We start from the raw sequence: 14,930 nt of genomic DNA, 5'->3' as shown, positions 1-14,930 counted from the left end.
AATAGTTTTAGAAGAGAAGTCTAGAGGGCAAAGATGATAGAGTAGAAAAAGCAGGAGACAAGTGTAAACCAGAGTTGGAGGAACTAACACTACAGCCTGGGCCGTACAGTTGGAAATGATTTCCTAACTTTGGTGGATAAGCTTCCGAAGCAAGTAAACTGATTATTTTTTCTTTGGGCCTGAGCAATGTTGGGGAATATTGGGTTTACTGGTCTTCATGTGGGCTCTTTCTGGATGGATGAGTGAGATTTGGCAGAATGATCTTACTCATCTATAACTATCTTCTGATTTTGTGAACTTAAGAATGTAGGAACAAGAAAAGGTCATTCAAATCATCAGAGTGCTGGGAAATGAGGTGGGCCAAGTGGACCAAGTGTCCGTCAGGGAGAACTTGGGTAAGAGTGATCATCGCATTATAAGATTTAGACTCATAATGCAGAAAAGCAAGGAACGTTATTAGGTAGAATGTCTAGATTGGAAGAGGGCTAATTTCAACGCAATGAGAAGAGATCTAGCCAGGATAAAACAGAACCAAAGACTGACAGGAAAAACAGCAACGGAACAATGGATTATCTTTAAGGAAGAGATACTTCAGGTACAGGCTAGGAGGGTGAAAGCTAGGAGAACCAAAAACAGGGCTCCTTGGATGATGAGGGAGATAGAGATTATGATGAAACAAAAAAAGAGGGTGTATGATGCATGTCAGGTGAATTCTTCAAGTGAGAACCAAACCATATACAATACGTTGAGAGGTGGGTGAAGAGGAAAATTAGATTGGCAAAGAGAGAATATGAGAATAGAATGGCAGTCAACAGAAAAGGGAATCCAAAAATTCTATTGGTATGTAAATAGTAAGCGGGTAGTAAGAGGTGGAGTGAGGTCTATTAGGGACAAAGAGGGTAACATATGCTTAGAGGCACAGGGAAGGCTAGAATACGTAATGAGTACTTTGTATCATAGTAATAAAAGCAAAATACTGTAGATGCTGGAAATCTGAAATTAAAAACAGAAAGTGCTAGAAATACTCAGCAGGCCTGGCAGCTTCTGTGGAGAGGGAAATTTAAAATTTCACGTCTGTGGCCTTTCAGTCTGATGAAAGGTCACAGACCTGAAATGTTAATTCTGTTTCTCTCTCCATAGATGAAGGGTTTGCCATAATCTTCCAATCTTCCCTAGATACAAGGGAAGTGACTGAGGATCGAAGAGTGGCAAATGTGACACCCTTTTTCAAGAAATGGTGTACGGGCAATCCTAGCAACGACACGCCAGTTAGTTTACTATCAGTGATGGGTAAGGTTTTAGAAACAATAGTCAGGAAAAAACAGACAATGGGAGAAGTTGATGTTAATTAAAGAAAGCAAGGATGGATTTGTTGAAGACAGATCATGTTTGACTAATCTAACTGAATTTTTTGATGGAGTAACAGAGAAGGTTGATGAAGTCATAGAGTCATAGAGTCATACGGCACAGAAATAGGCCCTTCAGCCCATTGTCTCCACGTCGGCCATCAAGGCACCTATCTATTCTAATCCCATTTTCCAGCACTTGGCCCAGAGCCTTTTATACTATGGCATTTCAAGTGTTCATCTAGATACTTCTTAAATGTTGTGAGGGTTCCTGCCTCTACCACCCTTTCAGGCAGTGTGTTCCAGGTTCCAACCTCCCTTTGGGTGAAAAAGGTTTTCCTCAATTCCCATCTAAACCTCCTGCCCCTTACCTTAAATCTATGGCAAGATCAGATGGCAGGTTGTTCAACCTTGCCCATCTTAAAGCGAAGACCAAAGTTCGGAAAGTCCTCATCAGGGACCTCCTTTTTGCTGACGATGCTGCATTAACATCCCGCACAGAAGAGTATCTGCAGAGATTCATCGACTGGATTGTGGCTGCCTGCAACGAATTTGGCCTAACCATCAGCCTCAAGAAAACAAACGTCATGGGACAGGACGTCAGAAATGCTCCATCCATCAATATCGGTGACCATCCTCTGGAAGTGGTTCAAGAGTTCACCTACCTAGGCTCAACTATCACCAGCAACCTGTCTCTCGATGCAGAAATCAACAAGCGCGTGGGAAAGGCGCCCGCTGCTATGCCCAGACTGGCCAAGAGGGTGTGGGAAAATGGCGCACTGACACGGAACACAAAAGTCTGAGTGTATCAAGCCTGTGTCCTCAGTACCTTGCTCTACGGCAGCGAGGCCTGGACAACATATGTCAGCCAAGAGCAACGTCTCAACTCATTCCATCTTCGTTGCCTCCGGAGAACCCTTGGCATCAGGTGGCAGGACCGTATCTCCAACGCAGAAGTCCTCGAGACGGCCAACATCCCGAGCATATACACCCACTGAGCCAACGACGCTTGAGATGGCTTGGCCATGTGAGCCGCATGGAAGATGGCAGGATCCCCAAGGACGCATTGTACAGTGAGCTCGTCACTGGTATCAGACCCACCAGCCGTCCATGTCTCCACTTTAAAGACATCTGCAAACGTGACATGAAGTCCTGTGACTTTGACCACAAGTCATGGGAGTTAGTTGCCAGCGATCACCAGAGATGGCGGACAGCCATAAAGGCGCGGCTAAAGAGTGGCGAGTCGAAGAGACGTAGCAGCTGGCAGGAAAAAAGACAGAAGTGCAAGGAGAGAGCCAACTGTGCAACAGCCCCGAAAACCAATTTTATCTGCAGCGCCTGTGGAAGAGTCTGTCACTCTGGAATTGAACTTTACAGCCACTCCAGGCGCTGATTACCTCCAGGCGCTTACTCATTGTCTCTCGAGACAAGGAGGCCAAAGAAGAAGATGCCCCCTGGTTATTGACACCTCCGCTAAGGGAAAAAGTTTCTTCCTATCTAACCAATCTATGCCCCTCATAAGTTTGTATGCCTCAATCAGGTCCCCCCTCAGCCTTCTCATCTGGACCTGGGGATTTATCCACTTTTAAGCCTGTTAAAACCAATACCTCCTCCCTTTCAATGCTAATTTGTTTGAGTATATCACAATCCCCTCCCTGATCTCTACACCTACATCGTCCTTCTCCATAGTGAACACAGATGAAAAGTAACAATTTAAAACTTCACCTGCATCCTCGATGCTGCTGCCTTCAGTGATCTATGGACAAGTACACCAAGGTCCCTCTGACCTTCTGCACTTCCAAGGGTCCTACCATCCATTGTATATACCCTTGCCTTATTAATCCTCCCAAAATGCATCACCTCATACTTCTCAGGATTAAATTCCATTTGCAACTGGTCCCCCATCTTACCAGCCCATCTATATCATCCTGTAATCTAAGGCTTTCCTCCTCACTATTTACGACACCACCAATTTTCGTGTCATTTGCGACCTTACTGATCATACCTCCTATATTCATGTCTAAATCATTAATGTACACTACAAACAGCAAGGATCCCAGCACCGATCCCTGCGGTACTCCACTGGTCACAGGCTTCCATGTGCAAAAACAACCCTCTACCATTACCCTCTGCCTCCTGCCACTAAGTCAATTTTGGATCCAATTTGCCAAATTGCCGTGGATCCCATGGGCTCTTAACTTCTTAACCAATCTCCCATGCGGGAGCTTATCAAAAGCCTTACTGTAGTCCATGCAGACTGCATCATCTACCCTCATCTACACATCTAGTCACTGCCTTGAAAAATTCAGTCAAGTTAGTCAGACACGATCTCCCCCTGACAAAGCCAAGCTGACTATTCCTGATTAATCCCTGCCTCTCCAAGTGGAGATTAATCCTGTCCCTCAGAATTTTTTCCAATAGTTTCCCAACCAGTGATGTTAGACTCACTGGCCTTTAATTACCTGGTTTATCCCTAACAACCTACTTGAATAATGGTACCACATTTGCTGTCCTCCAATCCTCTGGTACCTCTCCTGTGGCCAGAGAGGATTTGAAATTTTATGTCAGAGCCCCTGCTATCTCCTCCCTTGCCTCACATAACAGCTTGGGGTACATCTCATCTGGGCCTGGGGATTTATCCACTTTTAAGCCCGCTAAAACAGCTAATACTTCATCCCTTTCAATGCTAATACGTTCAAGTACATCACAGTCCCCCTCCCTGATCTCTACACCTACATCTTCCTTTTCAATTGTGAACACAGATGAAAAGTAATCATTTAAAACCTCACCGATGTCCTCCGGCTCCACACACAAATTGCCACCTTGGTCCCTAATGGGCCCTATGCTTTCCCTGGTTATCCTTTTGCCCTTAATATACTTATAAAATGCCTTAGGATTTTCCTTTATCTTGCCCACCAGTGTTTTTTCATGTCCCCCTTCGCTCTCCTACTTACTTTTTTTAAGTACCCCCCTACACTTTCTATACTCCTCTAGTGCCTCCACTGTTTTCAGTGCTCTGAATCTGCCATAAGCCTCCTTTTTTCTCTGATCCAATCCTTGCTATCCCTTGACGTCCAGGGATCCCTGGACTTGTTGGTCCTACCCTTCACCTTAACAGGTACATGTTGGCTCTGAACTTTCACTATTTCCTCTTTGAATGACTCCCACTGGAATGATGTAGACTTTCCTACAAGTAACTGCTCCCAGTCCACTTTGGCCAGATCTGTTTTATCATATTAAAATCGGCCTTTCCCCAATTCAGTACCTTTATTTCCAGTCCATCTTTGTCCTTTTCCATAACTACCTTAAATCTTACAGATTTATTGTCACTATCCCCGAAATGTTCCCCCACTGACACTTCTACCACTTGTCCAGCTTCATTCCCTAGGATTAGATCCAGTACTGCCACACTTAGAATATTGCATGCAGGCCACACTTAGAATATTGCGTGCAATTCTGGTCACCACACTACCAGAAGGACGTGGAGGCTTTGGAGAGGGTACAGAAGAGGGTTACCAGGATGTTGCCTGGTCTGGAGGGCATTAGCTATGAGGAGAGGTTGGATAAACTCGGATTGTTTTCACTGGAACGACGGAGGTGGAGGGGTGACATGATAGAGGTTTACAAAGTTATGAGCGGCATGGACAGAGTGGATAGTCAGAAGTTTTTTCCCAGGGTGGAAGAGTCAGTTACTAGGGGACATAGGTTTAAGGTGAGAGGTACAAAATTTAGAGGGGATGTGCGAGGCAAGTTCTTTACACAGAGGGTGGTGAGTGCCTGGAACTTGCTGCCGGGGGCGGTGGTGCAAGCAGGTACGATAATGACGTTTAAGAGGCATCTTGACAAATACATGAATAGGATGGGAATAGAGGGATACGGTCCCCAGAAGTGCAGAAGGTTTTAGTTTAGGCATGCATCAAGATTGGCGCAGGCTTGGAGGGCCGAATGGCCTGTTCCTGTGCTGTACAGTTCTTTGTTCTTTGTTCTCTTGTCAGACTTTCTATGTTCTGGCTACAAAAAGCTCTCCTGTATGCATTTTAGGAATTCCGCCCCCTTTAAGCATTTTGCACTAAGACTATCCCAGTTGATATTGGGGAAGTTGAAATCCCCTACTATTATTACTCTATTACTTTTACACCTCTCTGAGATTTGCATACTTATCTACTCCTCTGTCTCCCCCTGACTATTTGGAGGCCTCGAGTACACTCCCAGCCAAGTGATTGCCCACTTTTTGTTTTTAAGTTCTACCCTTATGGCCTCATTTGAGGAACCTTCTAAGATATCATTCCTCCTTATTGCAGTAATTGACTCCTTGATCAATAGTGCAATGCCACCTCCTCTTTTACACCACCCCCCACCCCTGTCACACCTGAAGATTCTATATCCTGGAATATTGAGCTGCCAGTCCTGCGCTTCCCTCAGCCATATCTCTGTGATAGTAATAATATCATATTCCCATGTGTTAATCAACGCCCTCAATTCATCTGCAAAGACTCCTTGCATTAAAATAGATGCAATCCAGCATTGCATTATTCGCTTGTGTCTTAACAAGTCTATATTTGCTCTGCCTTCCAGACTGAATTAGTTTCTCTGCGCATCACCCCCTGCTGTACCACCACTCGGTATCCCATCCCCTGCCAAATTAGCTTAAATCCCCCCAACAGCACTAACAAACCTCCCTGCAAGAATGTTGCTGTTCTGGTTCAGGTGCAACCCGTCCAACTTGTACAGGTCCCACCCTTGCCAGAAACAGACCCAGTGATCCAGGAACCTAAAGCTCTCCCTCCTGCACCATGTCTTCAGCCACGCATTCATCTGCTCTATCCTCCTATTCCTATACTCACTAGCATGTGAGCATGTGGCACTGGGAGTAATCCAGAGGTTACAACCTTTGAGGCCTTGCTTTTTAATTTGCTACCTAGCTCCCTAAATTCTTGTTGCAGGACCTCATCCCTCTTTCTACCTATGTTGTTGGTACCAATGTGAATCACGACCTCTGACTATTCACCCTCTCCCTTCAGAATGTCCTGCAACTGCTCTGTGACATCCTTGACCCGAGCACCAGGGAGGCAACATACCATCCTGGAGTCATGTTTGCAGCCACAAAAATGCCTATCTTTACCCCTTATGATACAATCCCCTATCACTATAGCTCTCCCACTCCTTTTCCTCCCCTCTTGTGCAGCTGAGCCACCCATGCTGCCACAGACTTGGCCTTTGCTGCATTCCCCTGAGAAGCTATCTCCTCCAACAGTATTCAAAGCAGAATATCTGTTTGAGAGGGAGATGGACCAGGGGATTCCTGCACTACCTGCCCAGTTCTTCTGCTCTGCCTGGCGGACTCCCATTCCCTTTCTGCCTGAGCAGTCTTTACCTGCGGTGTGACCACCTCCCTGTACGTGCTATCCACAATGATCTCAGCCTTGCGGATGCTCCACAGTGTCCCCAGCCGCCGCTCCAGATCTGAAACATGGATTTTGAGTAGCTGCTGCTGAAGACACTTCCTCTGCATGCGTGTTCGTCCTGGACACTGGAAGTGTCCCTAATTTCCCACATTGCACAGGAGGAGCACTCCACGCTGCTGAGCTGCCCTGCCATGACTTACCCTTAATTTATTCAAAAAATTTGATTATTTATACTCGGGACCTTGATTCCCTAAAACTACTACTTACTATATAAAAAAAATAGTAATAATTACTGGTAATTATTAATAAATTACACTAATTAAAAATAAAAAACACACTTTAGTAGTACTAACCTAACTTATCAGGTAGGTTTTGAGTTTTTTAAAAATAACTTTTTTTCACCTGATTTTTTTTAAAGCTATTTACTGGCACTAACAGCTATTACTTACCCAACCAATCAGCTTGCAGATTTGCTGTGATGTCACTGTAAGTTTTTTTCCCCCTCCTTTGTAACTCAGTGCGTGCCGAACAGAGAGAGAGAGAGAGACCCTGACGACTGCCGCCACCACTCCGGTCCAAGTTAAGTGTAGGCCTCGAGCCCAGTTCTTTCTTCTGTAGGTCCCGCTCTGGATCTGCCTCCTCCCAGGTCTGCTTGCCGACTGCCACCACCGCTCTGGTCCAAGGTAAGTCAAATGCGATGGACGTTGTTTATATGGATTTTAAGAAAGCATTTGAAAAGGTACCACATAAAAGGCTGGTTAACAAAACTGAGGCTCAAGAATAGGAGGGTCAGTGCCAATTGGATAAAAAATTTGGCTTAATGACAGAAAACAGCATTTTGCAATGAACGGTTGTTTTCCAGACTGGAGGATGATAGACAGTGGTGTTCCCCAAGGGTCAGTGCTAGGACCACTGCTTTTTTTGCTATATATAAATGACTTGCATCTTGGAATACAGAGTAGTCTCTCAAAATTTGCTGATGAGACCAAACTTGGAGGTGTGGCAAACGGTGAGGATGATATGAACCATCTACAACAGGACAGAGATAGGCTAGCAGAAGGGGCAGACAGTTGAAAGATGGAATTTAATATAGAAAAGTGTGAGGTGATGCATTTTGGCAGAAGGGATAGGGTGAAGCAATATAGACTTAATGGAGCAGTTCTAAAGAGTGTGCAGGAACAGAGGAACCTGGGGGTGCATGCGCACTGATCTTTGAAGGTGACAGGACATATTGAGAGAGTGGATAGCAATGCATATGGGATCTTGGGCTTCATAAATAGAGGGATAGAGTACAAAAGCAGGCAAATTATGCTGAACCTTTATAAGGCTCTGGTTAGGCCCCAATTAAAGTATTGCATCCAGTTCTGGTCTCTAGACTTTAGGAAGGATGTGAGGGTCCTTGAGAGGGTTATGAGGAGATTTACCAGAATGGTTCCAGGGATGGGGAATTTTAGTTGTAAGGTTAGATTGGAAAGGCTGGGGTTGTTCTCCCTGGAGCAATAGAGATTGAGGGGTGGTTTGATAGAGGTGTACAAGATTATGACAGGCTTCGATATGTTAAGACTACGAAATACTATTCTCATTAACTGATGGTACAAGGACTGGGGGACACAGATTGAAGGTTTTGGGCAAGAGCTGCAGGGGCAATATGAGGAAGAACTTTTTACGCAGTGAGTGGTAATGACCTGGATCTCACTGCCCAAGAGGTGGTAGAAGCAGAGACAATCAATAACTTCAAAAGAAAATTGGATTGGCACTTGAAGGAAATAAACTTGCAGGGCTACAGAGATCAAGCAGGGGAATGAGACTGACTGGAATGCTCCACAGAGAGCCGGCATGGACTTGATAGGCTGAATGGCCTTCTTCTATACCATAAATGACTCTATGGCTGGAATTTTACATTGGGGCGGTGGCCCTGCCCACTGGCCAGAAAGTCGGGGCGAACTCGACTCTGCCAGGCCTGGAAGCCACGCCGTGATTATATATGGCCCAAACCCTTAAATTGCCTTGGGTGGGTCCTCCATCCCTTTGACGCTGCAGGTCCCGCCTCCAAGAGCTGCCAATCAGTCAGCGGGCGGCAGCTGTTCAGTCCCAGCGGTGGGCACAGCTGTGACTGCACCCAGTGAGAGCAGCAGTAATGGACGAGGCCTTGGAATAAAGATAAGTGCATGGGACCTCGCCGGGGATAATCAGCTGGACCCTGGCAAGATGATGGGGGTGGGGCACGGTTCGGTCGAAGTGCTCCAGCAGGGATGGCTAGTGCCATGGGAGGGGGCTCTCTGTTGGCACAGGATGCCTGATCAGGAGGTCCCCTCCCCCAGGCCTGCAGGGAGGCTGCCAGGGTTTACCTTGCAGTCTCCCCTGTGGCAGAGGGCCCACCTGCCTCTGGTACAATGCCAGAGGCAGTGGGAGGACAACCTTAAGTGGCAATTAATTGGCCACTTAACGGCATTAATTGGCTTGGGGCGGGCGGGCCATTTGTCACCTCCCCTGCCGCTCGTAAAACTGCAGCGGGGGTGGGAAGTCAATGGGAACGGCACCGCCACCCCACTTTCCACTCAATTTTAAGTCTGTCCCTGCCTCCAGCCCACTCCTGCAAGAGGCAAAAATTCCGGCCTATGACTCTATGACTCAGGGTCATTTTGTCATTCAGATTCTGTTCAAAACCTGGTCTGACCACTTTTCACAATTTTTCTACCGCAAATACATAACTCTTGAATCTTTGCTGTATCAGGAATTAATCCAGTTCTCTTTGAATGATTCAATGGAGGTGCCATAAAGTTACACCTATGAACATAAAGATGTTACTTCCTGCACTATGTTTAGATCTGAGCTATCTGTTCATTAGATTAATCTGTGGAGTGTTGTTTTGATACCCATTTCTATAAAGAAAAGTTTCGATTATACAGCATGCTATTTTACCTTATAATCCATAACTCAATGCCTGGATTATTAATCTCCAGAGTTAAACCACTGTCAAAAGCTTTTTGAAAATCCAATTATGCAACATTCATTGCATTTTAATTATTCATGATCTTAGACAAACAGCAGCAGGTTATTTAAACAAGGCCCCCTTTCCTGAATCCAATCTGATACTCTTTAGAAAGCTATATTTTTCCAGGTGTCCTCCACTAATTCCCTTGAAATTATTTTGAAGATTTTCCACTTCAACTGATCCTAAACGAACCATCTGTGGCTTCCAGGTGTGTTTCCTGGTCCCTTTTTAAAATAAAGTTACGGAGTTATGTTTTCCATGTTCCAATCCTCAGCAATGTTTCCCTGCTTTCTGACAAAACCTGCATCATTTGCAAATCAAGACATTTTGGTTTTAATATGAACATTACGATTATTTGTAAATGTTGGTTGATCTCCTGTTGCATTGCTTTGGGTAGTCAGTATCTGTACACAGTTGTAATGTTTAGCTGCTTCAATGATGCTGTGTTCAATATGGCCTGTCCATTTAAGGCAAAAGCTCAGATACATCCTGAGGGGACGAGATTTAAATAAGCACATCCTGAGATCAGCTATAGACTAATTGATGATGGAAGATTATAGACTGGTAGTTGCTTATAAATCCCTGGCTCCAGCTCTTGGGTAAAGGTCAGACTACTAAGGTTAGAAAAATAAAAATTGAAGGAAACAACTGGATTTCTTTCTCTTTATATACCTTTGACACTTTGAAGCGTGGTATCTGGAATACAAGACATTTATGGATCTTAGATATAAATAGATTATGAACAGCCAGGGTTAAATCTTGAGGCACTCCCCTGGTCACGGCTATCTAATTAGACTTGCAAAATAAATCACTTCCCCTTGTTTCTCATTATTTAGCCAATTTACTTCTTCCTCCTTTATCTCAAGAACTTCTGACATGGCTACAGGTTTCTGTGACGAACCTGGTCAAATACCTTCTGATATTCTTGATAAGTAACATACGCTGTGATAGCTTTATCCACTGATTCTAATATAACCTCAAAGAATTTGATTAAACTTATCAGGCATACTTTCATAAACTTTTGCTAGCTTGACTTATTGCTCTTTACTTTTGTTAAAAGCTTCTGATTTGTTTCCTTTGCTTTTCCTACTATGGACTTCAAGGCAATAGGCCTAGTAATTCCCAGGATGAGGTTTCTGACCTTCCTTTCAAAAAATTAAATTAAACACCAGTTATCTTCCACTTATCTAGCATAACTACTATATGTAATGAGGTACATTTGTTTTCTATTTCCATTTCCTAAGCACTTTTCTATGCTCTCCTCGTGGTCTTGTAGCTTCTTTAATATTCAAATACCATTTCATTATGACTGTAATTACTATTTTCTGTCAACTTAGGTTGTCATTATAGATTAGTGCTGAAGTATAATTTTGCACAATGGAATCCCTAGCAGGGACCCTTAGCGACCAGGAGCAGGACTTTGTAAAATTACTCCTATAAAGCAAATTTTATTCTTTGATGATTTCCTCCTCCATGTACACTGGGAAAAAATGTATTCAATAACTACAAGCAATATCAATACACATAGGGGTAAACCATTGCTCAAGTGGACTGTTGGGAGAAAAATCCGGTGGAGAAGATCCCAGGCCAGTAACTTAATGGAAGTAAATTCAGAAAGTTCTGCAATAGCCTGTGATCCTGCCTGCCTGATTTTCCTTTGTGTTTCACTTAGGTCATTCATAAGATCGGTAATGAAGATGAAAATCTATCTCATAGCCTTATTTAAGAATGATTTAGGATTGCACCACATCATTGCACATGCCATCAGATATGATTTTCCTTCAATGCAATTTTCTGCATGCAGTACTACTGCTGTTATTGTTGGTTACAATTGTTGCAGAACATTTTATTGAATATGCTCATGATAACCATGACCACACTGAGGTCTGGTTGTTCTTTTCACTTTAAAATGCATTTTTCCCCTGTTTTTATTTTCATGATCTCTGTTTTGGTTGAAAGGGCATGCAAACTGTACTGCTAAATCAAAATCTAAACTACAACTGATGACTGAGGGGAGGAATGTTACTGAGGAGATCTTCAATTTGTTTTATCCTTTAACTTAGAAGACTTTTTTTCTTGAATCTGATCTAAACGTGGGTTCAAAAATGTTCGGGCTTTTGCATCATAGTTACTCAGAATATAGAACAAAAACTTGCCTTTATATCGTGCCTTTACTGTAGTAAGACATACTCCAAGCATTGTTTGTGACATTCATGAACTGAGAATGTGGATTTACATTTTAAAGCTGGTGCACTCTACATAAATATAATGTAGAGAATTCTTAAAATAAATGTCTTTTATAATGTAGAAATGAAAAATATAACATTGTGTATCTTCAAGGGAACTAAAATGAAATAGAACTGCATATTTATGTTCAAATTATGAGGGATGTTGACAGGATAAACAGAGAGAAACTGTTTCCATTGGCAGGAGGGTCAGTAATCAAAGGACACAGATTTAAAGAAATTGGCAAAAGAACCAAGGGGAGAAATAGATTTTTTTTCATGCCATGAGCTGTTACGATGTGGAATTCAATGCCTGAAAAGGCAGAGTCATGTAACTTTTGAAAGGAAATTAAATAAATACCTGAAGAGAAATATTTGCAAGGCTATGGAGAAAGAGGGGGGAGTGGGACTAATTGGATAGCTCGTTCAAAGACCTGGCAGAGATATGATGGGCTGAATGGCTGCTTTCTGTTCTATATCAGTCTATGATTTATATTTATATATATTTTCATGCCCCCTTGATCACATAATGCTAACAGTGTGAAACATCCCTTGTTAATCAGTGTCATCTATTCATCAGCTATCTTCCCTCTGTAACTGAAATTTCTAATGTCCACAAAAAGGGCATAAACAATGTTTTGAAAGTTACAAATACATATTTCATAGTTAAATTTAATTCATATTTCATAATTAGATGCATACATTCTATGTATCTTAATGCCATCAATAAAGATTTACTTGAAGATATCAGCCTCTCCCAAATAGCTGAACTTGAATTTGATGTTTTTGGTAGAGCTGTGATAGCCAACTGAATTTCAATTGTGCACTGAATTCCTAAAGGATGCATTAATCTCAATTCATTCAAGCAGCTTAATGATGGAATATTTTCCTTTGGCTTCCAGCACTTTCTACTTATTAGCTTTGATTTAAACATATTTGAAAAAAGACTAATTTCAAAAGCTTTATTAAAGTAAAATTTACATTGTGTATATTTTTAAAACAGAGAGACTATATATATGTATGAGTATATATGTGTTTGAGAAAGAGAGAGAAATATAATGTGTTCTGATTGTACAGCTGTTGGAGCTTTTGTTTTCTGTTCTTGAAATTTCAAAAAGGGCAGAAAGCTGAGAGAGACAAAGTGAGAGACACAGGACAGAAATTTCTCGGTAACAGTGAAATCCTGCCGCCTGGGCCGAAAGCGGCTGCCAACCGGCCATTTAAGAGCTGCCAGCCTAATCAGAGGGCAAGCAGCTCACAGCCTTAGCAATGCCACCACTGGTGGTGGCCATTGCTGAAGCTGTAAAACTAGGGAGAGGTTGCCTCAATGGCAGGGTGCCCTTGAAGACAGGTCAGTATGGTTGGGGGAACCCTGGTGCTGCCAAGGCTGTTGAGCAACAGGCTCTCTGATTGGGCAGGCAGTTCTAGGGGGTGGGCTGCCATCCTCAATTGGACAGCAGCCCCAGCAGCGGTCTGTTAATTGGCTGTTGTTGGCAAAATGTCGCCCCAGGGTCCCTCCACCCACCAGAGTGGAGTCGGCTCCCACTTTTGCCCCCAGTGGCAGGACTTACAGCTCCTCGGAAAAAATTCAGCAGAGAGAGAGAAAAGAAAAGTGAGAATAGAGAATGAATATTGTTCTTCACTTAATGCCACTTTAATTTAAAACACAAATCATGTTGAATTTTTACCCAACTAATTATCTGAACTTAATGTAAGTTTTAATACAAATGAATCAGAGCAGGGGAGAGTGAAAAGAATAAAAGGCACAAATAGAGAAAAAGGAGAATTATTTTTATTCGTTCATGGGATGTGGGCGTCGCTGGCTAGGTCAGCATTTATTGCCCATCCCTAATTAACCTTGAGAAGGTGGTGGTGAGCGGCCTTCTTGAACCGCTGCAGTCCTTGGGGTGTAGGTACACCCACAGTGCTGTTAGGAAGGGAGTTCCAGGATTTTAACCCAGCGACAGTGAAGGAAAGGCGATATAGTTCCAAGTCAGGATGGTGTGAGGCTTGGAGGGGAACTTGCAGGTGGTGGTGAGAAGTTGAGAGAACTCACTTCTATCCTGTTGACATAGGCTAAGGAATTGATCAAAAGAGCATACGTTGACCAAGATGGTCATTTTTAACTTTGCCGCAGAGAACATATGTATTCTCCCCAGCAACCTCTTAGCCTCGGGGAATCCAGCTGCTCTGTAAAGAACAAAAAGAAAGACTTCCATTTCTATAGCACCTTTCATGACCACAGGACATCCCAAAGCTCTTTAAAGCCAATAAAATACTTTTGAGGTGTAGGCACTGTTATAATGTGGAGAAATAAGACAGCCAATTTACGCACAGTAAGGGTAAACCAGGTTTCAGTTTAACACCTTGTCTGAAAGACAGCACCTCCAACAGCGCAGCACTCCCTCAGTACTATACTGATGTTGCAGCACCCCATCCTGTTGCTAGCAGTTGTCCTTGGAAACTTATTGAACTGCTTTGCCCTGCTTTGACAAAGAATGAGACATTTGATGTTACCATTTCATTACCACCTTATTTAAATACATCTGCCCATTTTAGAACAGGCACTTCTGGTGCCAGATAGAAATTATTTGAAAATTGGGCAAGGCAAATAACTGGGTGCATTATAGATTTCAATCCTATTTGCTATTCATTGGAACACCACCCAAAATTGGAAAGGTAGAAACATCTAGGCTTATTTGTGAATTTATTCACATCTCTCTCCCACCAAAAGACAACAAACAGAAACCCCTTTCAGAAAGCAAATTGGTCATTAATACATAATGTCTCCAGACAGAGGTGTATATTAACCATGCTCGCAGAATCTCAAGTTAAAAGGACAAAAGAAAAACTTGACAGAAAACAGAACATTGCTGCTTTTCACCTGATGGATGGTGTTATTGTAGTAATAGCTTAAATCAAAACTGGTATTTGGGGTAAAAAGTAGTCTAACTGTTAA

Source organism: Heterodontus francisci, chromosome 1 (assembly GCF_036365525.1).
Source record: "Heterodontus francisci isolate sHetFra1 chromosome 1, sHetFra1.hap1, whole genome shotgun sequence".
NCBI classification, from domain to species: Eukaryota; Metazoa; Chordata; class Chondrichthyes; order Heterodontiformes; family Heterodontidae; genus Heterodontus; species Heterodontus francisci.
Note: the sequence above shows the minus strand (reverse complement) of the source record.